The sequence below is a fragment of the Vicia villosa genome, linkage group LG4 (genome assembly GCF_029867415.1).
Source record: "Vicia villosa cultivar HV-30 ecotype Madison, WI linkage group LG4, Vvil1.0, whole genome shotgun sequence".
Classification (NCBI taxonomy): domain Eukaryota; kingdom Viridiplantae; phylum Streptophyta; class Magnoliopsida; order Fabales; family Fabaceae; genus Vicia; species Vicia villosa.
This window is the reverse complement of record NC_081183.1, coordinates 138,390,866-138,401,481: the sequence shown is the minus strand read 5'-3', so window position 1 is coordinate 138,401,481 and position 10,616 is coordinate 138,390,866.

The window sequence follows — 10,616 nt, the reverse complement described above, 5'->3', positions numbered from 1 at the left end:
ATTTAGCACATATCTTACTTTTCAATCTTTAATTTGCTATCATAAAAATGCAAACAATCAAAATCAAAACAATAAGATATGTGATATGATGCAAAATTACATATCGTGATTAACAAACAATTTGCATCAACCAAAGACTTCGTTGTTTCTAGGGGTCTTCGGCAAGGGGATCCGCTTTCTCCTTTTCTCTTTTTGTTAGTGGCGGAAGGGCTAACGGCGTTGATGGCTAAAGCATCGTCGTTGGGAGATTTTGTTGGCTTCCATGTAGGTGGCGAGACACACTTTGAGATTCTCCAATTTGCGAACAACACGCTTTTAATTGGTGATGGTTCTTTAAACAACTTGTGGAGTATTAAGGCTTTATTGAGGGGTTTCGAGTTGGTTTCCGGCCTTCGTGTGAATTTGACTAAGAGCAAGTTATTGGGGGTTAATTTAGATTCGGTTTTTGTTCAAGCGGCATCGTCTTTTCTTAATTGTTCGGTGGGGTCTTCTTCTTTTTCTTTTCTTGGCATTCCGGTTGGTGTTAATCATAGAAGGCGGGACATGTGGAAACCAGTTGTTTCAAAGCTTCGAAGAAGATTGAACTCTTGGAGATTTAGACATTTATCGATAGGTGGGAGAGTGGTGCTTTTAAACTCGGTTTTATCTAGTATACCTCTATACCTTTTTTCTTTCTACAAGGCTCCTAAGGTGATCATTAAATAGATTATCAAAATCCAAAGATGTTTTCTTTGGGGTGGTTCGGAGGTGGAAAAGAAAGTGAATTGGATTGGGTGGAACACTATATGTAGACCGAAGAAGGAGGGAGGTTTAGGGGTGAAGCATTATGGATTGTTTAATGTTGCTTTGCTTAGTAAATGGAGGTGGCGGATCTTGAGTGAGAAAAATCTTTTATGGACTAACATTCTTTCTTGTAGGTACGATGATATAACAAAATCTATGCTTTCAAATTTGGTGCTTCACAAAAGAAATAAAGCTTCTCTTTGGTGGAAGGACATTTGTTTGGTGGGAGCTGGGGGAAATGGGCCGTTCGAGAATTGGTTTCCTTCTTCTATTCTTTGCAAATTAGGGAATGGTGATCGCATTGATTTGTGGTTAGATAGATGGTTGGGTGGTGCGCCTCTTTGCGTCCGTTTTTCGGCTCTTTACCGTTTCACGGATCCCTTGGGTTCTAAAGTAAGTGATAATGGCTTTTGGATCTCCGGTTCGTGGGTGTGGCGAATCAATTTTATCACCTTTTTGGACGGGGAGGTTGAAGGGGAAACCGTAGCCAATCTTTTAGCGGCTATCGGAGGTATAACTCCAACAAATGGCTTGGATGACTTGTTCGTGTGGTGGAAAAACTCTTCCGGGTTCTCGGTAAAAGCCGCTTACGACATGGTGTTGGAAGGAAGCGGGAGGGGCCCTAGTTTAGATGACAACCTTTTGCTTGCTTTGAATGGGTTATGGAAATCTAAAACTCCTAGTAAGGTTCTTATTTTTTGATGGAGATTGCTTTTAAATAGAATTCCAGCAAAGGTAAATTTGGCTCTTAGGAAGATTTTGGTGGATCTGCTTCTTGTGTGTTGCCCTCTTTGTGGCTTGGAGGAGGAGGATGTGGAACATCTCTTTGTTCGTTGTTCGGTTACTTCTCTTTGGTGGACGAAATTTTGCGATTGGCTTGGCAGTGACGGAGCGCTTTTTTCGGGTACTCTTCATAATCGTTTTTGTCTTTTGAAATCTATTTGTAAATTCAAGTTTAAATTGAACTCTAGGTGGCTTTTTGGGTTGGCTTTTTGTTGGGGGGTGTTGCTTTGTAGGAATGAGATTGTTTTTAGAGGGGTTGTGTTAGATAGTTTTGATACCGTGGGGATGATTAAATTCTTGGCTTGGGAATGGTTTCTCTCTTCCTCCCAAGTTAGAGATACGGCTCTTTGGGTGAATTGGTGTGTTCATTCAGTGCTGTGTCTTTGATTGTTGGTGTCGGTGTTTTTTGGTTGGTAGCTTGGTTTGTTTGGTGTGGGAATCGCCGAGGCCTTTCTCTCTTGTAATTGTGGGTTAGCACCCCTTGTGCTTTTTAATATACCTTCTTTGTTTATCAAAAAAAATAAAAAATTACTAACTTGTAAGAATCTTTGACGAGTAGAATGAATAAATATATAGTAACAAATATAACAATTAAAAGTGAATAAAATACAACAAATCTTTAACCTGCATTTTTTTCAAAGAAAGAGTAAAAATTACAGATTATTCTGACCGAGGAAATAATTTCACTATAATCAAATAAGTGTAGAAAAAATGATCAAAATACTGCACAAATAAATCTAACACCAGCCAAATAACAAAGAAAAAAACAGTGGATTTTCTCACTTCTTTTCTCTCTAGTGGTTGATTTTATCCTTTCTTTTCTCTTTATGTTCATACCCTCGAATTATCATCTCCACTTAAAATAAGTGATACACAAATGGAATAAATTATTTGATAATTTATACATTTAGAAAGGGAGTTCAGTACTTAACATATCCCCCTCCCTCACATCTATGTGGAGGTAATCGTCAAACCAACGATATCACAAGTTTCAAACTTCCCTTTTGGTAGTGATTTAGTCATCATATTGAAACCATTTGAAGGTTGAGAAAAACACAGAAAATGAGGGTTTGAATTGGGTTTTCAAAAAAAAAAAATAGAAAAAATATTCACTCAAACAAACAAGATAGACAAGCTAAGAAGAAAATTGACACTTTCGGTTTATACAAGTTCACCTTAAACAAGACTAATCTTGTCCACCCGCCAAGGTGATTTGGCCTTCAAAAAAGACTTAATCCACTAATCTTGAAAGACTACAAACAAACGTCTAAGAGTTTAGAAAGACACCTTAGTCCTCTCAAGTATACAGACTAACAACCTAGTCACTTGAGGAGAACAAATCTCAAAAGATTTATAATAGAAATGTTTACAATAGTGCTTCTAGATAAGCAAATGAAACAAAGTTTAAAAACAAATTTGTATACAAATAATGAGCAACAACTCTTTGTGTTTAAGATTCTCTTAGAAACAAATATTTCTCTATGGAGTGTTTTGAATATAATCTCTTAAATTTCTTTCTCTTGGTTTTTCTTTCACGTTAATTCTAAAATGCACAATAATTCAGCCAGAATTAGCCACTTCTTCAATGAAGTGATGCTTCTATATATAGCTCCAAAAATTAGACTGTTGAGAAGGAAAAAACATCGCTTTCCAAGCCAGCTGACATAAAGGCTATACATAAAACGTGGGAGACAAAGAGCACATAATTTCTTTGGTCATACATATGTCCTCACAATAGTGGAGTGGGTATTGTACTATTGTACCATTAATCTTCTTGTGCAAGTTTATGATCTTTCCTTCTAAATGATATATTTCTGATGTGAAGTAGTGAGAGTGTATAAGAGATCAAGTAACATGAATGTTCCAAGAGTAACAGAGTCTTCAGAGTTAGAATCTTGTCTTTAGAGTTGAACGCGAAAGCTTATCTGAATAACCAATCTTGATTTCTGAGCTGGAAGCAAAAGCTTATCTGAATAACAAATCTTGATTTCTGAGCTAGAAGCAAAAGTTTATCTGAGTTGGAAATCTTGACTTCTGATCTGGAAGATTAACTTATCTTGAGAAACACTTGAAGATCCTTTTCTAGCAAACATTCAACATTCTTCGGAACTGCTGATGTTTCTTTAGAAACGGATGAGTTGTTCTTCTGCGATGTGCCAATGCTGATTCTGATCAATCAAAATATAATATGTGCACACTTAAGAAACTATTAGAGTACAAAATTGTTGCATATAAAATATATGCATTATTATCATCAAAACTAGAGATTAAATGCATAACTAAATCTTGTTATAAAAATCTCCCGATGATGACAAAATAATGTCTTTTGATGAAACAATTTTACAAGGTTAAATCATAAAAAGTATCAGAGTTAGATAGAGAAAACTCCCCTTGAGTCAGATAAGGGGTATCAGAGTGTTTGTTAAACTTATCAAAGCTTGCTTATAGCCTACAGTCTGCTTATCAAAACTTCCGAACTTGAAATAATTTCAGAGCGCGTTGTTTCTCATAACTCGATTTATCAAAAATTTATTAACATCAGAAATTCTTTATCTGATCTTTGTCTAGTCTTGATCTTGAAACTCATTCTAAAAACTCTATGCATATTTATAAATTTAGAAAAACATGTAAGCAATGAGATTTAGAGAATTATATATAAATCAAAATCACCATTATGTTTCTCCCCCTTTTTTTATGAATAAAAAAGAATCAACGAGACAGAAAGAAATAACAAAACAAACAAAAACTTCATTGATAATTAGAAACGAGGTACAAGAGGATAAAAAATAAAACAAGGAAACACATAAAGGATAATTAAAAATAGAAAGAGTTAAAAACACACACAAAAAAAGTTTCCTAAAGTGTCTAAGGTTAAGACGCATGAAGGCTTTTCTGAACAAGTTGGGCAAGCATGTTATGAATGTTTTTGTTGAGAGCATCTTGCTTGTCGAGTCTTATTGTGACCAGCTTCTGTTCTTTCTGCATTTCCCCAAGAGTTTTCAACAGAAGGGCAAATATGTTTTCATTGGAACCCTTGGAAGTTCCTTCAACTTCTGTTTCAGCAAGAGCCTTACTAGCGTCCTCTGCTGCTTTCTCAGCTGCTTCCTCTTCTTCTTTCTCATCAGCTTCACGCTCAACGGCCTTATTAGCTTCTTCAGCCTAAAACCTATCTTCACCTTCCTTAACCAAAGTATCTCTGATCTGGTGTGAAATATTTTTTATCCTCATAAATTTAACGGACATCCACCTGTTGAACTTGTTCCAACTAATAGTCACTTTAGAAGAGTCATTGCAAGTGCTAGACTACTCTTGAAGTTTCTTAACTCTTCTTATTGCATTGTCCTTGAACAAAGAAATTACTTCATCAAGCTTCTGGTTGAGAGGTTCAGGTTCAGAGGTGTGATCATCAGATTCCATTTCGTCGTTAGAACCATTTTCATCAGAAACAGTTTCATTAGAGTTAGAGGAATTAATCTGATTATTTTGTAGAATGATGTTGTCAATCAGAAGGGGTGACCCAGAATCATAGGGTTCATAAAAATTGATGATATATATGATGGATTGAGAGGTTCTGGGTGGAGAATTTGGAATCGTAAAAGAATTACGAACATCAGAAGTATGAATGTTAGAAGTGGGGGTTGGTTCAGAAATAATAGCCTCAGAAGTTGGTGGAGAAGGGATAATGATTTGTGGTATTTATGAAGGTTTAGTGATTTCTGGTTGGGTGGTTTTAGAAGATGATTTGAAGGAGAAAGAAAGTAAGGATTCAGAAGGAGGTGGTGTGAAAGTTGGTGGTTTAAAGATGATTGTGGGACTTACAGACGTAGGTTTTGTTGTGGATTTTGTTGTTTGAGAAGTGAGAGTTTTTTCGGATTTTTCAGGGGGGCTGTTAAAGTTGATGAGAGGGGAATGGATGTTGTAGTAACTGTGGTTGAATTTTGTGGAGGTGGTGTAGGAATTGATAAAGTAATAGATCTAATGTCAGAACTAGAAAGATTTATATTGAGAGATTCAGAAGACTTACTAGTCAGAGCCGGATAAGAATCCAAAGTAACATTCCTTAATAAGTTTGCAAAATCTCCTTGCTCCAAAATTTTGAGCTTCTTATGATGAGACTTTTTAGTTTTTTGAGCAGAGTCAGACTTTCTTTTGGCACCGGTTAGAGAAGGAGGTTTCTCAACAAGTGTATCATAAGACACTGCAGAAGTATCAACTCCTTCAGCTTCAAGCATTCTAAGATACGTTTCTAGAACATGTGGTGGATCAACCTTTGTGAATAGAGGATATCTATCAACTAGAATCCTTTGATTTCTTACACTTAGGAAATCTGTATGGATGCTAGGTTTGACCACAACTGATGATTTCTTAAGAATGCTCACGCCTCAGAGAAGGAGGTTTCTCAGAGAAGGAGGTTTCTCAACAAGTGTATCATAAGACACTGTAGAAGTATCAACTCCTTCAGCTTCAAGCATTCTAAGATACGTTTCTAGAACATGTGGTGGATCAACCTTTGTGAATAGAGGATATCTATCAACTAGAATCCTTTGATTTCTTACACTTAGGAAATCTGTATGGATGCTAGGTTTGACCACAACTGATGATTTCTTAAGAAGGCTCACGCCTCTGAGATTATTTCCGTTGAAGAGTTTTCCAATATCTGCCATAATATCTTCCAGAAGATTTAGTTTGGTCAGATGTTCTATAAGACCACTCTCAATCAAAACATCTCATATAAGTCTTCCCATAGGAATGCAGTTCTTCTTGGACTTCCCAGTTTCACTACTTCTAGTCTCAATGATTGAGTCTCTCAAATAGTTGAAAAGAAGGGATGGAAGGTGAATATTTTTGCCCTTCATCAAATAATACAAGATGTATTTCTGATCTGAGTTGACATAGTCCGATGAGCTGGAAGCCGGTGTGTGATGAATACACCCCAAAATGATTATGAACCAAACTCGAAGATTCTTATCAAGATTTGTGATCTTTTAGGATGGTTTTCCTTCATAAACAACTTGCTTACTTCCAGAGTAGATAGAAGGGTTAATCACATTCAACAAAAATTTAGATTTAGGATTTATACGATAAATCTTTTTTCCTCTTTCCTCTTTCCTCTTGCTTCCTCCATACCAAGCAAGGTAGCAATCGATCTTTCAATGATAACCGCTTTAACACCCAGAACATGAGATACTATGTATTTCCCATCAGCTTCAGCAAATCTCCATAATTCCTTGATCAGATTGGTGTAAATGGGACCATAGAGACGTTTGAAATACATTTCCCAGTCGGGCTTGTTTAGATCCTCTATTAAATCCAACCTATTTTTCTTAAGATTATCGAAATCTACTAGAAGTTCACTAAGTACTTCCGGTTTATCAGCAGGTGTTAACAGATGAATATGAGGAGGTTGATCAAGAATGTGTGGTTCATCTGGTTTTTGGAAAGAAGATAAAGATTTTTGTAAGGTAGAATCTGCTTGAGGTTGAGTATTTGCATTTGTTTGATGAGATGATCCTTCTTGATGTTCCAAATTCTTTGAGAACTAATAAACTTGTTATTATTTAGCATCCATGGAGGAATAGTTGCAGAGAACGATTTTAAGGATTTTAGGTTAAAAAAAATAAAGTGTGGGAAGTGAATAATGTAGTGTGTGATGGTAAAAAGATTGATTTATAAATAGCCGTAAAAAAAGTTAATTACTGAACACGAAAGCGGACAAAATGGGAGAATAATGATGACTTTGACCTAATCTCAAGAAAATCCCATTGCTCGAGGTGTCACTCAAATTGCGCTTTAAAGACAAGTGTCCAGACGAATTACAGCCACACATTTTGAGAGGACACGAGTAAATGTTCTCAAGTTCAAGAATACAAAAAGGTTTCTTACTTGAGATATTTCTGACTTAGACATCTTCTAACTTGTAGAAGTATCTTTGTAAGAACAAAAATGAGATTCGAATTTTAACCTGACACGCATATGTTTCTGACGACGTCACCTTTCTCATTTAGTTTGTTTCTAAAGACCCACTTGGTTCCAATAACATGAGTCTCTTTATGCTTAGGTACCAGATCCCAAACATCGTTTCTGGAGAACATATTTAGCTCTTCTTGCTTTGCCAAGATCCATTCATTATCCTGAAAGTGCTTCTTCATCAGAAGTTGGTTCTATCAAAGAAACCAGCCCCAGATGTGTTTCTTCAGATTGTTTGAAAGTGGATTTTGTTCTGATGGATTCAGCTTTATCTCCCATAATGAAATCTTCGGATATGGTTTGCCTATGCCTTTTCCTTTTCTGGACTAATGGACTTTCAGATGCTTCTAATGTAACATCTTTTTTAACAGAATCTTTGTCTTCATAATCCTTAGCCTTTTCTCGAGAACCTGCAAGTGTTATTTCTATATCTGTAAAATTTTCAAACAGCTTTGACTTTTTTGAGTCAAGCTTATCATCGAATCTAACATGAATTGATTCTTCCACAATACGTATTTATGTATTGTATACTCTATAGTCCTTAGAGCGTTCTGAGTATCCCAACATAATACATTTTTGTGCTTTAGAATCAAACTTCTTCGAATACTCTTTAGTGTTTAGAATAAAACAAGTGCATCCAAAAGGATGAAAATATGAAATGTTAGGTTTTCTTCCCAGTCACAATTCATAAGGAGTCTTTTCTAGAATAGGTCTTATAGAGATTCTATCATGAATATAACATGTTGTATTCATAGCTTCTGCCCAGAAGTACTTAGCCACATTAGTTTCATTAATCATGGTTCTGACCATTTCTTGCAATGTCTTAATCTTCCTTTCTACAACTCAATTCTGATGCGGAGTTCTAGGACAGGATAAATCATGGGATATGCCATTAGAATCAAATAACTCCTCAAATTGTTTATTTTCAAACTCTCCACCATGATCACTTCTGACTCTAACAGTCTTAGAATCAAACTCATTTTGCATTTTAGAACAGAAACTAGTAAATGCATAATGTGACTCATCCTTGTGCCTTAGAAATTTTACCCATGTCAAACGACTATAGTCATCTACTATGACAAGTCCATACTTCTTACCATTGACTGATGCTTTTTTAACTGGGTCAAACAAGTCAATATGTAGAAGCTCCATAGGTCTGGAGGTAGAAACAATGTTTTTGGTTTTGAAAGAAGTTTTAGAAAAAATTGTGTTTCTAACATCCTTCACAAAGAGCATCTGAAGTAAACTTTAGCTTACGTAAGGCTCTGACTAACTCAAGTTTATTCAACTGAGATATTCTTCTCGTGCTAACATGACCCAAGCGTCTATGCCACACCCACTGCTCTTTATTTGCAGACATTAAGCATTTTATATCATGATTTTTAAGATCAGAAAGCTTAATTTTATAAATGTTGTTTTTCCCATTTCCAGTAAAGAGAACTGTGCCATCTTTCGGACTGACAGCCTTACATGTTTTCGGATTAAAAATAATATCATAGCCATTATCACTTAATTAACTTATGGATAATAAATTAAGCATTAATCCCTTAACATATAGTACATTAGATATAGAAGGAAGAAATCAATTACCAACTATTCCAGATCCTTTGATTCTTCCTTTCTGGTTTCCTCTGAAACCTACATATCCAACATCTTTAAGTTCCAAATTTTGGAACATATGCTTTCTTCCCGCCATGTGATGCGAGCATCCAGAGTCCAGGTACCATGACTGGTGTTTTGACTCTACTACATAGGATATCTTCAACATACACTATTTTATCTTTTGGTACCCAGAATCTTTTGGGTCCTTTTAAATTAGCTTTCCCAGAGTTTCTGATAAACTTTAGTTTTCGTGCAGCATTAAATTTTTGTGTTTGTGCTTGTGTGTAATGATAAGAGAAAAGAGATAAGGGTTGATTTTCTTGAAGTGAGTTTGGATCATCAACATCAAAATCATAACTAATTCCTCTCTCTCCATTTTGACTAACACCATAGATCATGGAAGCCATTTTGCTTCTATCTATGTTGTTGTTCAAGAATTTCTGAAAAGCCTTGTCATATTTATATAAGACAGTTTCAAAAGATGAAGGAGCTTTAGAAAGAATTTTTTCAAGTTTTAAACATTTTTTTTGTTCAGAAAAGTATTTTCCTTTTCTAAAATAAAAATATTTTCTTTATGTTCAGAAACTTCTTTCTCTAGCTTACCATATTCTTCAATTTCATATTCATGAACTTTTAGAAGGATCTTAAACTTTCGTTGATGTTTCTGATACGTATTCAACGATTCAGACATACATTATTCCAATTCAGCACAAGAAAGTTCAGAGAATACATGTTTTGAGTCAGACTCAGTTTCTGTCGGGTATCCTTCTAACGTTGTAGCCATGATTGCTACGTTGGCATGCTCCTCATAAGAATCAAATTCTGATACTTCAAAGTTAGAGTATCTCATGTTTCCACGAGACCTTTCTTCTGGCCACTAAAACTTCATTTTCTGAAGTTTTCTTTTCTGGTGCTTTCTTTCTTGAGCTTTGGACATTCATTTATGTAGTGTCCATGCTCTTTGCACTCGTAGCACGTAACTTTCTTACTTTCTCTTCCTTTAGCAGATGTTTCAAGACGATCTCCTCTATTTCTGGATCCTCGGAAGTTGTTTTGTCTTTTCTTCTAGAATTGCTTGAATCTTCTGTACAAAAGTGACAATTCATCTACATCATCGTCAGAATCTTTCACTTCTTCAGCTTGGAACAAATGTTTTCTTGTGAGTTGGAGAAATGGGCCTTAAGCCCAAATAATTTTTTTAATGTTTGAAAACATTAATTTTCAAATAAAAAATTTGATTAATATTATTAATTTGTTCTGAAAATAAAATATTAATCAATAAATTAATTACAAAATAACAGGGATAATAAAAAAACCAATAAGTCTACCACATCATCACAAAAATAAATTAAGACCGGATTTCGTGAGTAAATCATAATAGGGAAAGCAAAAGTGTAATTTAATTTAAAAATTATAGTTTTTTATTTATACTAAAATATATACTTTTTCTAAATTATATAGTTTCTATAAATAAAGATTTA